Raw genomic sequence first — 18,364 nt, 5'->3', positions numbered from 1 at the left:
ATGGTGATATTGGCGGCTTCCATGATATTTGTCAGAGCGGGAAGCCATGATTGAAGTAGGCCCGAGTGTATACCAGCAGTGTCATTGACAAAGATTTCATATGCTGGAATTTGTTGACCAAGCTTCATTTTCCTCAGAGTGGATAAGGATTTCCAAATAATTGTCGTCTGAAGTGAGGTCAGAGCCAATTCGTATCTCAGAGCCACCATTGAGATGTCCTTTGAAAGCCCCAATGCCCGTCTCCAAAACCTTCCTTCGAGTTTTTGCCATAACCGATGATCGAGGTTCCATCCTGACTCTCCACCAAATGATATAGTGGGAATGAACTTCTGCAGATAGAATGTTATTAGTGGTTCAATTGAAAATTTGCCATAGTCTTTATTAATTTTCGCACCTTGAATACTGAGTGTATTGGCTCTTGCCATAAGGTCGTTCGTCCAGGCTGATTCGCAAATGGAGGTGTTAACCATTATGCCTAAGTATCGTATAGATGACACAATAGTAAGCGGAGTGTTCTCAATTGCCCATCGAAAATTTTTGTCCTTCCGTGAGACAATGTTCCCAATACACATGATCTTAGTTTTCCCTGTGTTCAGTTGCAGTTTGTTTATTTTTAGATATTCGTTCAACTTCAACAACAGGTTTTGCAAACCTATCTGAGTGCGGTCAATCAGCACAATGTCGTCAGCATACACAAGGCAGTTAACAGGTTTGGCGTTGATCTTTGGAAACAGTGTGTGGCTTCCATCCATTTCGGTAGGTCAGAGATAAATATTTTAAACAAGTCAGCTGCCAGTGGGCATCCTTGCTTGACCCCTTTATACGTTGGAATTGGATCGGTCAAGTCGCCTTGGGAATTTACTCTTACTTGAACAGAAGTGTTGGAGTGATGCGCTATTAGAGGATCAAGAATTTGGGATGGACAGTTCCACTCGCTTAGTTTGGCCCACAGTTTTCCGCGATGGACTGCGTCGAAGGTTTGTTTTAAGTCGACAAAAGCAAAAAAGATTTTTGTTTTAGCTTTCAGGGCTTCAAGTTTTAGGATGTTTAATATAGTTAAATTGGCATCAACGCCTACGTTTTTCGTGAAACCTGTTTGTCGACAATCTACTTGATTCGCCTTTGAAGCCCAAGCAGTCAACTTCGTTCGGAGGAATGAGCCAAATATTTTGCCCATGGTATCAAGCAGGGCAATTGGACGATAGTTCGATGGATCATCTCTGTTACCCTTCTTGTAAATTGGTACCACAATTGCCTTAGCCCAAGACTCGGGTGTTTTTCTCGAGGTTGAAATTTGTCGAAACAAAGATTCCATAACTTTGGCCCAATGGTGCTTGTGTTTTTTTAGCATGATGTTAGTTATTTGGTCGGGTCCTGCTGCTCTTGAGTTTTTTAATTTTTGAATTGCTGATTCGTGGTCAGTAGATGTTGGAGTTATATCCCAAACTTTAGGGGAAGGAAGACAGTGAACTTGGGGGATTTGATAAGGTCGTTCGTAAATTTTGGTAAAGTAATCCACCCATGAAGAGCTTGAGATTGCATTCGAGATGAATGGATTGGTTCTTGTGTTTCCTTTATTTAGGATGGTCCAAATTTCTTGTGAGTTCTTTGTAATAACTATTTTTAACATAATTTCAGCTCTGTTTTGCTCTATTATGACAGAATGGGATTTAAGCCAATTTCTATATTCCTGGCGTCGTGCCTTTGCGCTTCTTCTTATGTCATTTGGATCAGCATGTGTTTTCCTTAACATTCGAAGGTCTTTCCTCAACAGTTTTTTGGCCGCTGCTATTTCTGAGCTATATAGATTTTTCGATGTAGGACCGTGTGTGTTTGAGTTGGCGTGTTGTTGTGAACATGCAAACAGCAAAGGAACATAGTCCACGTTATTTGAGGCTTCGAGATGGAGGGTTAATTTCTCTATTGACGAGCCAGTGGTTTTTAGCCGATTTCCGGCCGCAGTTATTGTCAGTGGGAGTTTGTAGGTCTTCGGATGAGCAAAGGTATCGAAGTCCATACATAAACGAAGCAAATCGTGGTCACTTGCATCTTTTTGAACTACTTCTAGTGAAACAATTCTTTCAAATAGGTTACAAGAGACCCAAATGTAGTCAAGAGTGTTTCTAAGTAGAAGTCGCTTCCAGGTTGTCTTGGAGGGTTGGTCACCTTTGGCGTTGCCATTAACCATCTTGCAGTTTCGTGACGAAAGTGCTTGTGTCCATAGTTTACCTCGTAATATAACTTCGTCTTTAGGAATAGCATTGTTTTCCAACGTGTGATGGTTAAATCGGTACCAGCTGCAGTTCAAGTCACCACATATTAACAGCGATAGATTGCAGTATTTAAGAAAAGCATCGTCAATCAGAGTAGTTATTGAGTCAATAAATTCTGCGGTGGAAATCATTGCCGGGTTCCAGTAGCAATTGATTATAAGGAGATAGTTTGAAATTCCTGAGTTTTCCTTCCCAATTCGAATGATCGTACCCTGAACAAACGGGTTTGGGTTAACCGCGTCCTGGGGAGTCATCCAGTTTTGAATTTTCAGTAAGGTGATTAAAACTGAATATGGACGACCCTTAGTATTTCTTTTAGCTGGATTCAGATGAGTGGTAAATCCGTCAGGATTCGGAGCATCGCGCAGCCATGTTTCCTGAAGGCAAATTGCGAAGACCTCATCAAGCGGTTCTGTAAAATTATCAAACAGATGAGAGAATCCGCGAGTATTCCAGGAGAGTAACCTTAACTTCGTCCGTGTCGTTCATGGTTATTGAGGATTGTTGTGAATAGACTGAGTCTTCAGTCTGAATCCTCTGATGGTGGGTTTGTAATCCATATCATTTTGTAATCTGTGCAAGAGGGATAGTGACTTCCGTAGGGATGTGCGACAGATTGCTCTTTCGAAGTTTCCTGAATTTGGTAAATTAATTGAAACTTCTTTTTGAGTTTTTAAGTCGGGTTCTAAGGTTATATCGAATCCATATATTAGCAGTTCTTCGACTGCTTGCAGTAGGGTGTTTTTTACTGCAGACGATTTGATGTGTAATAGTACTCGATCAGTTGTTTTTTCCGTTGCATATTCTACGATCTTGATGTCGTCTGTAGTTATTGATCTGAGTTGGGGAACACAGGCGAATAGTTTTAGGACGTTCGCTCTGTTCAGGTTTACTTCTTTTCCGTCAGAGTCGATATTCTGGAGACAAAGCTTCAATGAGCTTGTTACAGGTTTGGCACTTAGTCTATCAGATACTCGCGAGTATGAGTGTGAACCGTTTATTCTTTGGTTTATTGTTTGTTTCGGGTCTAGTTTTGAGCTAACAGGTGAAGACTGGATCTTTAAGGAAGTGGACCGAACCGTCCTTATAGAATCTCTAATGTGACGTCTAGACGCGTTTTCCTCCAAGAGGGATTTCTTCCTTGCCTGGTTTCCTTTGTCAATTGGTGCCGGAACTACAGGAGAAGAGTCAATATTAGTTTTGCTTCTAATGGAGTACGTAGACAAATCGCATAAGTCGACAGAGCCGTTTTCGCCGGACATATTTGAGATATCAGAGTCTGTATTCAGGCGACGGCGTTTGGTTGGTAATTTGGTCATGATTTTTTTTTGTCAGTTGCAGGTACTAGCTCAAGAGATTGTGTAAGATCATCGTGAGGTTTTACATTGTCACGTACAAATAGACTAGTTTTTTCGGGGTCGTCAAAGTTCTTATGAATTTTTTGCCATTCGTTCGTTTGTTTTTTTGTAATGCTTCTTTTGGACCTGATTTAATTAGAGGTTTCCCATTGGGTTTTGAGCCTTTCTTATGAGTTTTGGTTAAATCTAGAGTTTTGGCAGGGCCAGTAAAGATGTTAAATGAAGTGGGTTTAAAGATCACTGAACCAGAGGATAATTCTTGGTTCTCAGTTGTGTCTTTTGTATGACGAAGAGCATTTTTTAATTGTTCGTCACAACCACTAATACGTTCATCTGAGCTAAGATGCTCAGCTGTAGGTTGCAAGAAGTGGGTGTGAGGTGAAGGGGGCTGGACCTCGTTCGAATTTAATGCAGCAGCATTAGAGTCCGGAGATATTGCGTTTGGTAATCCTACGTCCACATTTTGAGTTGCCGGAGAACTTGAAGACGGGACTAGAGGGACTAGCGTTTGGGGATATTGGGTTGCATTTTTTCTCATCCATTTCAGTGCTTCTAGAAGACCTTCTGATAGAGAGTCGTTTTGACAATGGTGTCTAGCTGCCAGGTCACCTAACCGCTCTTGCCATCTTGTGGAAATATCAGCATTTTTTTCCATTTCTGTTTGAAGAAAATTCGTAAAGTGATCCATTTTTTCTATTTTTTGCGTCAAGTTTTGAATAATCGCACCTTGATCACTTAATTGTCCATGTAGAGCTTCATATAATTTGGTGAACGGGGCTAAGGCTACCGCTGATGCTGCTAAAACATTATTGTGAATTTGTGATAAAGCTTCCATTGATATATTCACAGATTTGACTTTGCCTGCTAAAGGTAGTTCCTCGATCGAAGACGCATAAGAGCAATTCAGGTTGAACTTTGCCTTAATTGGTGAAAGAGTTTTTGTTAGATTTGGCAGGTGAGTATCGCCATAGACAGACTCAGTCGGCCGGTGAGGTGTACTTGCGTGACTAGCATGCTGGTCGTCGGGTTTTTGCGGAAAGTGCGTTTTGGATTTTAACTCTGCAATTCTTTTTAGGCGACGCGCTCTTGGAAGAGAGCTTGGATCCAGGTCAGATGTTTTTGCTGTTGCTGTTTGGGGGGTCAAGTCAGAGGGGTGCCGGTGTGGACCGCTCGGAGACGCACTTAAAAAACCTCTGGCGCCTGACATGCATACCCACTATTATTACCTAGTACAGGGGCCTCAGGTTTGTGGTTTGTTCCCGGATAAACCATCTTGGACGTTAGTCGATCGGGCCAGAGGATTGGAGGTCTTGTGGGTTAGGTCAAAGGAAGATTCCTTTGGCACTATCGGCCGTTCATGGTGATTTGAGGACTCGGCGTCTGTTGAAAAAAAATTTGACTGAGGCGGGTTGGACTGGCTGCTAGGAACAGAAGTAGAAGTGCAAGAGCCTAAGTTTGCCGAAGTTACAGCCCTGGAAGATGTTGGGTTTGCAGAGTTAACATTTGCCGGAAGAAGGTGAGGAGGCATCGTGTTTGAGATGTTTAGTAGTCACTCACCACAAAAGGCAACATTACATGATTGTTAGAGTCCATTAGTTCGCAGGGAAATAAAGTCGTTGCATTTGCGACCTGAACTATGTCATGGTCTACTAAATGTGCTCGTTGTTGCGAGACACTGGTCACGTCTGTACTCAGTTGTGTTGTAGTACGCAATTTGGAATTTGAGTGAGTGGCAATTGAGGGTAATGGAAGCTTACCAAGTTGAGGAGCCGCGTCTTCATCCGAAACGCTGGCCGGAGGTGCTGATATCAAGTTGGTGGGGTGACTATGAGAGAGTATTATGGGCACGGAATTTACAAACTCTTTTTCAAGTCCATCACCTTTGTTTGCTTCTTGTTGAGCATGAATTGGCGTTATGGAAGAATTCATATGTTTCCCTTGATGGATCTGGTGTACAAGATCCCAAACTTCCGTGTCAGTGACAGATAAATTGTCAGTTGTTAGTTGGGATGTACATCTTTCAATGCAGGGCGGTAGTTCTTCAGTTGAACTTAAGGTGTTTTGTACATCTTGTATAGAGTTTGTTGTTTGTAGTCCTAAAGAACAGACCGATGTGCCATGTGAGAAAACTGCAGGGAGAATGGGTGAAGCAAGTAAGATACGGCTTGCAGTTTTGCTTACCTTTTTAGAGGCTGAGGCTTTCATCGCCGTCCACGGATTAAGCGTGCGCCAATGTTGGAGAGTTTTTTTCCGTGTCTGGGGGCCTGTGGATTCAGCAGTCAGCGTCATCAATGAATCTTACTGCAGGTGGACCACAGCGCAGATACAAGGACGCTTGGGGGCGATTTGGGATCAACTGGAATCGAATGTTGTACTCCGAACGCCGCAAGTATGCTCAGAATGATTTATCGAGGAAGGGGGCGAGCAGTGTCTCGTCGTGCAGCTCCTCAGGTAATAAAAAAAAGTCAAAAGAGAGAAGACGGGCGAAACTCTGCTACTGGGCTCCTCAGGATGCCTGAACGTTTCGCGGGTCCAGCAGCCTCTGCTTCTTGCGCCGGGTATGGTACCCGCCACACGCCACACGCCAAAGCCGCCAAACAGCTAAACAGGTGTAGCACAGCCCTTCTGCCACAGGGCTTACGCCGCAAGGGCGGATTAATTCTGCAGATATAGCCCAACGATGGTCATGTGACTTGCACGTCACTGCAGGGAATCCTCGAGTTGTTTAAAGCAACGGCGTCCTTTTTACCGTTCGCTTTATGCTGCACTCGTGTGAAATCTCTGTCTCGAGCGAAAATGCTCCTGCAGTCTCGGTGTGCATCGAATGGCGAGGAAAACGTGTAGCATGACTTTCAGCAACTTCTTGGTTCACTCTGGGCGTTAGGCGCCTTTTCAGTAGCAACAACAAAGGACACGGATTGCCCGGTCAATTTTCTTTGCTTCCTGCAGTCCCACACTCTGGTTAGGGGATCTGGGCGAGTTGGATCGGATCTCTGGAGTATCCTTACGGGCTCAACACAGATTTGGACAGACTCAGCATTTCCACGACAATGCACTCAAAATGGGCAGCAGGTCTCTTGGTATTGGATTTCCGCAGCTCTCGAAGCTCCTAGGACCTCTGGAGATGGCTCTTTTCAAAGTTCGTCTTGGGACGGGTTGTTGCCACTAGCCAAAGGGAAGGGGACATCCTCTTCGGAGCTCCTCTGTCACATAGAAAACAGGGTCAGGACAGAAGTAGTTGCTTCACAGTCTTGCAAAGGGTCTTCAGGCATCTATGGTCACCTTCTTCTGTTACTTCTGTTTCCAGTGGTCAAATTGCTTTACCCTCCAGAAGCCTCGCCTTTTATACAGTTCCAGCACAAACACCTCTGCAGCCTCTCTTAGCATTTTACAGAAAGGGATGTTTGGCTGTCCAGTGAGGACAGCCAGACCCCCTGTGGGAGCTGGTCCTATTCAGGAACTCTGGCAGACAAAGGACAGGGGGGGTAAAACTCCTCCCCACTTCCTGCCTGCCCACTCTGGAGCCTAGGCAGGGATACCTACTGGTTCTGGCCAAAGGCAAAACACAACACAGACCTCCCCCTCCTAGAATGGTAGAAGAAGGGCTAATGAAGCACAACCATGCTAGTAATGGCGATAAAAGAAGGGAGGCCCCAAGTTGGTACTTGGGTGCCCCTATTGTGCACTACAGAGGCTATGGACGAAGTCAGCGATATAATAAATGCACAACAGTTGATGGAACATGTCCACTGCCACCAGCTATAACTGGGTGATTGTCTATTTGACTGAAAAGTCACAGGAGCAGAGAGAAGGGGGTGCCTTTAAGAGCTATGGAGCAGACAGACTCCATAGTACAGGTAGATTTTTTACAAAGAATAGAGTTCCAAAAGACAGAGCCCATAAGAATTAATGAGTGAAAAAAGGCTCCACTCAATCAGGATTATAAGAAAAAGGTCCAGAAGTCCAGCAAAAAGTGCTGGGGTTCTCACTAGGAGTGTGGATGAAGCAAAATAATGATAAATCTCCCTAGCAGTTTTATTGAAGTCTATTCTGCTTAGATCATTAATCATCTGCTTCTCAAACAGTTTCATAGCCATATTATTCACCTGTGGGTCGAATGCACTCTTTGGTCTCATTTTGAGATAATCTTATGTTTCAGATATTTCTTCTATTGGTGGTTGTAACTCAAAAAAGACACTAAGCCTCATTTTTCGAATTAGTCTGACAAGTTGATTTTATCTTCAAGTAAGTTAGATTTTTGTATTGGAGTGCAAGATAATCCCAAATTCAACACATCCATTTGGTTTTTTGTCAAATTCTTCGAGGATATATTCACTACTAGTTGTTCTGTTTGTTCCACGACCTTAGATTTCTTGTTGCCTCTTCCTGTCGTCTTTTTTCTAAAAACTGAAGTTGATGCCTGCTGTGATGAGTGCAGGCCAAATGTTGATCCCTGTTCTTAATATGGTACTCTCTGTAGAAGGAGTTCTGATGATGTTAATGGTGTTACCGTGTGTCTGGTTTCCTCTATCTTCCTCCCCACTGGTGGGCGCGTCACTACTCTGTTCACTCTCTTCCTGTCCTGGGGCTTTTCGTCGTGGTTTGGCTTTTGTGGGTGGTCTGTTATATTGATAATGTTCCTGCCAGAAATATACTATATCTTGTGAATAGTCTAAAGTGTCTCTTCTGAAATACCTTACTTTTCTTTGTTCAATGTCCTTCTTGTACCCTTCCAATGTAGTATTCATATCAGAAAGAATTGTCTGTTATTCTTCTCCACTTTTGAAATGTTGCTAGTTGCTCAGTTAGCTCCTTAATTTCTGTGTCCAAATGTTATAATGATTGTGAAAGCTCCTCAATGGTTAGTAGCATAAGATCTAGTGAGCATTTGTTCAAAATATACTCCAATCTCTTTACAAATTCTGGATTGTCTTTAAAGAGTGTTGGTCGTAAGTACACCCTTAAGCTTCTCAGGATTCTCTGTGCCCTATAGTACTGTGCAAGCGTGGTTGCATGTAGTTTCTGTGAAATTTCTCTCCTTATGAATTTTTCTAATTGGAATATGATACGATTGGGATTAGTTGTTGTTGGTAAACTTGTTTCTATATCTTTTATTAGTCCAAGAATACAAGTAGCTTCGTTCTCATCAGACGCAACAGTATTTGCATGTTACTCTGTGATGGTATTAATTTAAAAAAAAGACATATCACGTTTAAGGTCGTGCAGGGTGCTACCTTGCACTATAAACCAAAGGCCCTCTTTGATCTTGTCCAGTCTCTATCCGCTCCAGTGAAGGCATCTGCCCAAGTGCCACCTTCACAGGCTCTGTGTGATTCTCTCTTCATTTTTTGTGACCAAAGTTGTTACTATTCGTTAAGAGATAAACAGTGGGCCACATGGTATGACTCACACTGAGCCCCCTTCCACCCATGGCCTGTGGTCTACTTTCCCCATTTTCTCTGAATCAGAAGTACTAGGGGCTATTCAGCCTAAAATCTGCATCTCCGGCCTACGCCATACCATTGGCCCTTCTCAAAGAAACCTTGGTCAATTGAATTGCTCATATTACTGCTGCTGTCAATTAATTCTTCATTCACTACAGGGGTGATTCTGCCTACTCTTAAGCATGCACTGGTGATCCCTTAATTAAAGAAGCCTTCCTTGGATCCAGAAGTGTTAGCTAATTATCGACCCATTTCACTTCTGCCTTTCCTGATGAAGGTTTTGGGAAACATTGGTGTCCCCTCTGCTTTCTACTTTTTTGGAATCCTATAATTACTTCGATTCATTTCAGTCAGGGTTTCGGCCAGGGAGAGGCACTGAATCAGTTCTGAACTCAGTGCTAGACTAACTAGTACGCCTGGTGGATCAGGGGGGTGTTGGAGCAATCCCATTGTTGGATCTTTCAGCTGCTTTCGACATGGTTGACCGCCATACCCATATCTCCCGCCTATCCGCGGCTGGGCTGTCGGGCCAAGTGCTTGACTGGTTTGTGGACTTCCTGGCCGAACGTTCCCAGTCAGTCTCTCTTCCCCCTTTTCATTCTAGTCCGGTCTTTCTTTCCTGTGGTGTCCCTCAGGGCTCTGCACGTTCCCCTATTTTGTTCAATGTCTATATTAGGCCTCTCCTGCTTCTTAACCTTTCACATGGGTTTCGCAACTATTCGTATGCGGATGACACTCAAGTCCTGGTTCGTCTTGACCTTATCCAAGCCGACACAGCATTTCGTTTGAGAAAATGCCTTGAGGACCTGGGAGCATGGATGACAACTAATTGGCTTAAGCTTAATGGCAGCAAGACCGAGTTCCTGGTGGTTGGGACTTTTTCGCCCTCTCTATTCTTGACTGCAAAGTTTTGGCCTACTTCTTTGGGTCCTCTCCAGGTGCCTATGTCATCTGTCAGGAACCTGGGCTGTACAAATCTCTGCGCCCCTTGCAATGGATGAGCAGGTTCCGCTGGTCTGTAGAACTGGCCTTTTTAAGCTCCATATTCTTCGAAAAGGTTCTTACTTTCATCCCCGCAAACTGTAGGCCCCATTTGTGGCTGCGCTTGTTCTGAGCGGACTGGACTATTGCAATTCGTTCTACTTAGCACAGCCTCACTATTTGATAAACTGGCTGCAGCTACTACAAAATGCTGCTGCTAGATCCATTCTTCGCCCTCCCTTTTGGTGCCCACATGTTTTCTTTATTTATTTTTTATTTGTTTGGCTGAACTTAATCAACCTTTGAAATATAAAACAATTCATTGATACAATCATTAAGAACAATTAAAACCAATTGAACATAATCACAAAGAAAAAAAAAGAACAGAGAACAATCATATATCATTCAGAAATATAAAGATTTGACTGCGAGGGCTAACCAAGTGTAGGTTCTAGCATCAAACAATTCAGAAAATTAACAGTTGCGATTTGCAGTGCTGTGCAAGACAAATTCAGGACAGCTCCCCAACAATCTCGCAAATCTAGGTTACCTAGATATTTGCAATATTTGGAAAAATGGGTTTCTCGTTGGCCACGCAAGGACACACATTCAGTAATCAAGTGAATTAGTGTTTCACGAGCATCAGATGACATACAGAAATGACAAACATTGTTCGTAGGTGGTAAGAGATTGCGCCTAGCTAATATGTCTCTTGTAAGCCACAAGTTAAACCTCAAACGGAGGATGCCATATCGATATTTTGGGGTTGGAGAAAGCAGCAAATAGGGGGCTAAAGTTCAAATTTTTTTGTGTGGAAATCTTAGGGAATCTCCATCTTTGTAACGCAGACAGAGATCTCTTGTTAGGATCCAATCGGTATGGTATATTTTGAGTTTGGCTCTATCTGGGTTTGTTAGTAGGGTTTCAATAGAGACCTCTGCATTAGCCAAAATGAGGTAAGCTTTTGTTAGCCAAGTATGTATGAAGGCATGTGTGACAGAGAATATATAATTGGATAGCGATTTCAAAATCGATTTGTGATGAGTTGATAGTAAGCATTTCCTGAAAAGACCACAAACTCGCCAATTATGATGAGCTTGTAATGAAACTAGGCCCAACTCAAACCTAATCCACGAGCACTGGGTGCATTGAGGAAGGTGTAAGATCTTCCTCCAAAATTTAGCTTCCCATAACACAAATAACGATGAAAAATCTTCATGAGTGGTCTCCAAGCCATAGAGTAAAGTGGGCACAACTTTTATATTCCAGAATTGTAAGGCAGGATTAACCGAGAATTTGCCATACTTGGCCAGAATAATGGAGGTCTGTGAGATGGCTGTATTCAGTTTGTTACTCAAATGTGTGATATGACCAGAGATGTGTGACTTGCCCTCGAAAATCAATCCGAGATACGTGTACTGAGAAACCACGGATAAGGAAATCTGATTAATGTGCCACAAGTGGGTCATCGGTTTATGTCTTCTTGGACAATACAATACAATTTGAGTTTTGTCTGTGTTTATTCTTAGTTCATTACAGCGAATATATTTGTGAAAACATTCAACAGATTCTGCAAGCCAGAATGAGTTTTGGAAATAAGAACCAAATCATCAGCATACATTAATGCTTTGATTGGGTGGTTATTGAGTTTGGAGGAATCTGTGATGTTTTCGAAGGCAAGTTTCACATCTTGGATAAAATAATTGAAAACAGCCGAAGCTAATATGCAGCCTTGTTTGAGTCCACAGGCCGTGGGGATGCTTGAGGACAAACGGCCATCTAAAGAAAGACGGATTCGAACGGAAGTTTCAGTATGTAATGCACATATTATATAAAAATAGAGTAGACGGGCAGTGATCGCGAAGTAATTTGGCAAATAGAAGAGGTCTGCTAACAGAGTAAAACGCTGCATGGAGATCTACAAAGGCGAAAAAGACTTGCTGTTTTGAGGTATGACATTGTGCTTTGAGTGCATTAAGACAGAATAGATTGATAGTAGTGCCTAAACCAGCAACAAAACCTGACTGATAGGGATCACGCAAGTGAAAGTGGCTGGTCCAAGTATTGAGGTCACGGAGAATAAATTTGCAGAAAGGTTTACCTGGAGCATCAAGAAGAGCTATGGGGCGGTAGTTAGGTGGTAAACTATGATCGCCCTTCTTGAAAATAGGAATGATTAATGATGTCTTCCAAGAAGAAGGAATTATTTGGGACCTTAAGATGTTACAGAAAATAATATACAGAATGGAGGCCCATTCAAAGGGAGAGTACTTAAAGATCACGTTTGAGAGGCCGTCTGGACCAGCGGCCTGAGACAAGCTAGCTTTCATGATTTGTTCTTGAATCGAGGAGATGGTAAAATCGATTTTCCATGGTAGGTATATGTTTGGGACATGTTTGTGGTTAGCAAATTCTGGGTCAGCATAAAGAGTCAATAAATGATTCACCCACACAGAATGTGATACCCCATTGATTTGCGAAGCTCCCTGTGAATGAGATGTCTGGTCGTGTAGTAATTGCCACATAGATCTAGAATTTTTGTTCCTCATTGCCCTAGACATCACTTCACTGTCATGTTGGTATAAAAGGGCTTTTCTGCTTCTAAGCCAGTTCTTATATCTGCATTTGACGGAGGTGAGATCAAGTCTACATGTTGGAGAGTTTAATCGCAGAATGGCTTTTCGCATTTTCCGATAGTCGGCTTTGGCTGATTGGATTTCCAGATCAAAGGAGTGTTTGTGTCTGCCACTCAACCATCTCGAAGTATTTAGAGTGTTTACAAAGGGATGTAATAAATCAGAATAATCTGTAGGGTGATTCAATTGAGCGATGTATTCAACACTACCTTTAAAGGATGAGAGAGTATTTAAATTCCAACGCACTCGTGTCCTTGCTGGATTGACAGGCAATTCAGAAGTGAAATAACAGGTCTGTGCTTCAGAGTGAGGCCACTGCATAAGCATGGATAGCAATCTGTGATCGCTGTGGATTTGATCAGTAATGGTTAAATTATCAATAAGTTGAAATAGTTTAGCGTCCACATAAATGTAGTCAATTGTGCTCGAGCTGGTGCCCCGATGCCAGGTGTGTTGAGGTGGAAGATTGCCCGGGACTGCACCATTGACCATGTGGAAGTTACGCTGCATCATGAAAGAGGACCACATTGTTGTTGTTTGGTTCGAGCGAGCTTGATTCCAACAATCAAGATTGATGTCTCCTAGGACAATTGTATATGATATTTGAGGAGTTATGTGTACCATATCAAGAATAGAGGCTAAACCATCATAAAAGGATTCATCAGTTTGTCCCAGTGGGTTACGATAAATATTGACCAGTGCAATGGTGAAGGAATGATGGATAATTTTCACGAATTGAATGTGAGCTTGCACTGAAGCCCATGGTGTAACAGTAAGGCCCAACTTCGTGTTGGCCGCAACAAGGAGACCAGAAGAAGGTCTACCCTTACTAGGTACTGCCGGGAGCAAGGTCAGATCGAAACCATCCCATGCAGGAGGAGTTAGAAGCCAAGTTTCTTGTAGGGCTATGATGTGATGGGTATGGGATAGAGAGGACATTGAGATGTGTAAATGCGCATTGCCTCGAGTGTTCCAACTAGCAAGTTTCAGAGGCAATGAGGTTGGAACAATTTGTGGTTAAGTTGAACGATAAGAGGGGATGGAAGAACAACTGGTGAATTTGTTGGAGGAGCCCTGATAAATATTAGATTTAGACTTAGACACTTGTGTCAGTTTCGACGAAGACTCCGGATCTAAAGCTAGAAGGAAGCCCAAATTGAAAAGTTGCATTTAGCAACGCCAAATTGAGCTCCACACAACACCAGAGGGAATGCGAAGTCTGACCACAGAGAAACAGGTGTCCAGTATAAATTCAATCCGGTCTATGTCATGGGAGGATATGTCATGCAAATCCTCAATATCACCAAAAATATTCAAAACACTCGATCGATTTAGATTGTACTTTGGAAAATTCCTGTCTCGACACTTAAGAATAAAGGAGTGGGAAACAGACTGAGTTGACAGTGGAGGTTTAGAAAAGGTTTTGGCAGAGGTATTTGACACTGTCCTTTTTGAGGAGGACACCAAAGGCTGTGCTCTAAGGCATGAACGCAGAGCATTTTCTTCATCTTGCATTGACATCACTGAGGGAGAAACTTTACGGTTGATCGTATCGGTGTCATCAAGATGAGCCTTCGTAGAGCCCAAGCGTGAGGCCAAATAGGCATCAATGCTGGCTTTAAGATCAGAGAGTGCAGAATCATGGGCAATGTGTGTTTGGGGTGTGGCAAGGATGGGGGAAGTTTGGAAGGTGACGTTTTCTTTTTTTGCAGGAGGAGCAATCGGCCCTATATTTGCTTGAACTTGTAAGGCAGAAGCTGGATCAAAGGTCCGCAAGGGCGTTGCAATTGAATGACCCATAGGGACCTGCAAATGGTTCAAACGTGATGCCAAATAAGCATCAATACTGGCTTTATAATCAAAAGGCAGGACCATTGGGCAGGACTGGGATGTAAAATCTAAGTATTCAGGGAGGTTCGAAAAGGCACCATTTGAATTTGGTAAAGAAGAGACTCGGCGGTCACCAGTTGGGGAGTCTCATGTTGTTCAAGTGATTGCACCAATTGGCTTAATGGGGAGAGGGAAGTTTGATGGTTAACGGAAGGAGGGGGAAGTGCGCTCGTGGGAAGAGCTGACGACATTGTGTCGGAGAGGGCAGAAGAAGGTTGAGATATAGGAATGGTAGGTTTAGGAGGTTGCCCTAGGGCTTTAATGAAAGCCGTGAGAGTATGTTTACAGTGTTTCAGACCAGCTAGATTTTTAGTCTTCTTGATTGCAGGACGAGGTTTTTGATTTGATTTTTTAACAATGGGAATGTCTTTTGACGCCATAGCGTCAACAGAGGAAGAAGCGTGAGGAAAAGGAATTGGAGCAGGAAGCAATGTTGTTACAAGGGAAGAATCACCTGAAGTTGGATCGAGCTCAGGGAGAGGAGATGGATCAGGAAAAGTAGGAGGGGCAAGCAAATGAAACTGAGGAGATTTGAGGTACCGGAGCCGAGAGAGGAATCAACAGGGACTCAGGAACAGCAATAGAAACAGTCAGAGAAGCCGGATCAAGATCAACAAGGGCATCTTGCGGGGGTGGCACCAATGGAGAAAAGAGAGAAGCAGTTGGGCAAATAACACCTGGAATAGATGGAAGGTGACTAGTTAAGGGGACAATGAAGCAATCTGAGGATGGACAGGTGGAGGCTCGTTCATCAGCGACATCCTTGCTGGTGGGGGTCCGGGTTTGAGAAAAAAAAGCAAGAGAGTTAGTACACTGGAGAACAGTGGAGGGAGGGTCATGAGCATGAAGCCATGTAGCAAGTTCTTCAAAGAGAGCAGACTGGTTAGAGAGTTTATGATCAATAGTATCATATAATTTGCTCATGGTGGAAATCGCCAAGTTAATAGAGGTGAGAGCAGCTTGGATGAAAGCAAGTTGTTGAGGCATAGCATCTGTTGGCGGTGCTTTTAGAGCTCTTGGCATAGGCATTGCAAATGAGTGTATAAATGAAGAGGAGCGAAGTACTGAGGAATGGATAGAGATCCCTGCCAGATCTTCTTCTGACTTCGAGGAGATAGAAGGTCCACTTAAGCACGCATGTATGGAGATGTCAGAGCAGTCAGGGAGCAAAGAAGGAAATTTGATCGGTGAGGGGACAGACCCTTGACGTGGGGCCAAAGCATTGGCATTAACAGAGTTAAGCATAGTAACATCAGACAGTGGGTGGGTGTTCACTCGGGCCTGCGGTGTGCGTCAGCCAGGTGACAGCTTGTTAGTAATGCAGGCTGAAGCATCAGGTCTGGGTGTATGCGAGACTGATGGGTGATTGAGCTCAGTCATCTGAGGCGCTTCGCACCCAGTAGGAGGAAAAGGGAATTTGGAAGGGGCTATGGGGCCAAAAGTACAGGGCGCTAAAAAAGGAGTCAGCGCAAGGGCAGAGAAAAATCTTGGTGATGAAGCTTCCACCTGGCCACACGCGGCCAGATTGAGAAGAGTGTATGCGGTGTCTGGCGTGCAATATGTAGTTAGTAAGCTAGCATTGGCCGGGGCAGAAGCCGATCCCTGCAATCTCAGGGCTGGATCAGCAGTTCCAAGCAGTTCCAAATGTCAATCACTCACAGTTCCCTGATAGCCACTGAAGACACACTGATGGAACGCTGAAAAGCGCTTTCTTTCGTTGATAGCAGGATTCAAGTCCAGGTCCAGAGCAAAACAAAGATCCACAGGTACAGGATTCAGCAGCGTAGCAAGCGGGAAAGCGGTACTTATACCGGTATTAGCCCACATGTCCCCATTGTTGAGATAGCTTCACTGGCTCCCCGTTGAAAACCGTATTCTGTTCAAGTCCATGTGCATTGTGCATCACACCTTCTATGGGCTGGGAGCTGAGTATCTGCAGGAGAAATGTATGCAGTATTTTCCTTCTCGTGCCCTGCGCTCTCGTTCTGCGCTTCTGGTGGCGATTCCCAGGGCTAGACTTTCAAGTATGAGTGGGCAGGCCTTTTCGGTGGCTGCTGCTAAAGCCTGGAATATCATGCCTCTCGCTTTACGCGGGACCATTGACCATCTTATCTTTCGTCGACTGCTGAAAACCCTTCTATTTTAGGATATCCTTGTTATTCAGACTTCTTCTCTCAGGGTTCCCCCTCTTACGCGACTAGCGCTATGATGCCTCCGGGTGTACGCACGCTTAATAACCTCAGATAACATAACATATGTGTCACACCCTCTCTCGAGGGGAAACCTAATACTACTAATCCTTATGGACCAGGAGCACACGTTACATTCAATCAAAAATAAAATGTTTCTTAAATTATTAGTACGGTGCAGGGGAGAAAAAAAAAAACTGACACTAGGTTGTCATCGAAGAGTAGTAAAACACAGACGCCTGTAAGAGCTATGGAGTAGACAGACTCCATAGTACAGGTAGAATACAAAAGATAGAGTTCCAAAAGACTGATCCCACAAGAATGAATGAGTGGAAAAAGGCTCCACTCATTCAGGATTTAAAGAAAAAGGTCCAAATGTCCAGCAAAAAGGGCTGGGGGTCTCACTAGGAGCGTGGATGAAGCATAATAATTAATCATCTCCCTTAAGATGGTGAATGGCTATGGATGCTTTTAATAACTTGTGACCATTATGTGAGGCCAGGGATGGAGAACTGTAATCGTACCTGCACACAGTCATTTCAGAAAAACGTACTGTGTAACTTTTAAATTTCTTGTATCCCACGTGGCGTGAGTCTTCCACAAGAAGTCGAGGATGTGACTGGCATGCAGACAGCAATCTCCCGGTCACCCATAAGAGAAGGTTCATCCACAGTGAAGTCACGGATTGAATGGGCTTTGCCACATTCACCCATGAAGGTGATTTCCCCCACCAAGAGGCCTAACAAAAGATATATTGTATGTACATTTGGCATTGACATAGAACAATATGTTTGCTGTAGAATATGTTTAATCTGCACATGATTGGTTTACATTTCTTGGGGGCTAACTCAGTCTTTCATCCTCCTGTGTATGACAAATTGATTAGAATTGAGCTGGATAAAGGGAACATCTTTTATATATAGCTTTGCAAAGCTGCAGGATAGACTAAGCACTGGGAAGAAATGTGATAGTTAACCTATTGCAAGTCACAAGGCATCCTAATTAACACTTGTTACTCCTTTGCAATGCATAAGCACTAGACATGTATTTGAAATGTGTAGCCCTAAAAAAGGGAGGCCCCCTGACCAAGAATACATTGTAATATGACAGCCTTCACCTAGTCTGTTTTAAAATGATAGGACCCTGTGAATAGTTTTATGTGCTCAGGCTTTATTATATAGTTTAAAGCCTCAGTAGAAATAAGAAACCCTAACATTTAAAATCTGTGTTTCTCATCCAATCTGTGATATTGTTGTGTGTTCTCATTGCAATCTTTCCATAACACCATTACTTAATCTACAGTTCCTTTGGAGAGGAACTGTGAAAATGAATTGGTGTGAGGCAAGGTTTCATGTATTTAGTAAACTGAGGTTCAGTAGTGCTGGTTTTTGCCTTGTACTTTACATAAAGAAAAGATGAAATGCTAATGAAGGGGACACCAGGCAGTCATATGCACTGCAGGTCAAATGAACAGGGTTTTTAATATGTGGGTGCTTCCTTTTAATGAAAGACTTGCCATGTTTGCAATATTGTCTGATTTCTTGCTTTTGAACACGTAGCTGAGCCCATTGTAGAAATCGGCTGTTGTGTGAA

At 43.3% G+C, this 18,364-nt stretch overlaps 1 protein-coding gene across 3 annotated transcripts in view; it reads left to right on the top strand.

Moving 5' to 3' along the window:
- Positions 1-18,364, top strand: part of STAT1 (signal transducer and activator of transcription 1) — an 876,601-nt gene that overhangs the window by 155,789 nt on the left and 702,448 nt on the right. The gene's annotated exons all lie outside the window — the stretch shown is intronic.

Source organism: Ambystoma mexicanum, chromosome 9, assembly GCF_040938575.1.
Source record: "Ambystoma mexicanum isolate Mex_15411 chromosome 9, UKY_AmexF1_1, whole genome shotgun sequence".
Taxonomy (NCBI): Eukaryota; Metazoa; Chordata; class Amphibia; order Caudata; family Ambystomatidae; genus Ambystoma; species Ambystoma mexicanum.
Note: the sequence above shows the minus strand (reverse complement) of the source record. Positions and strands in the feature narration are given on the sequence as shown.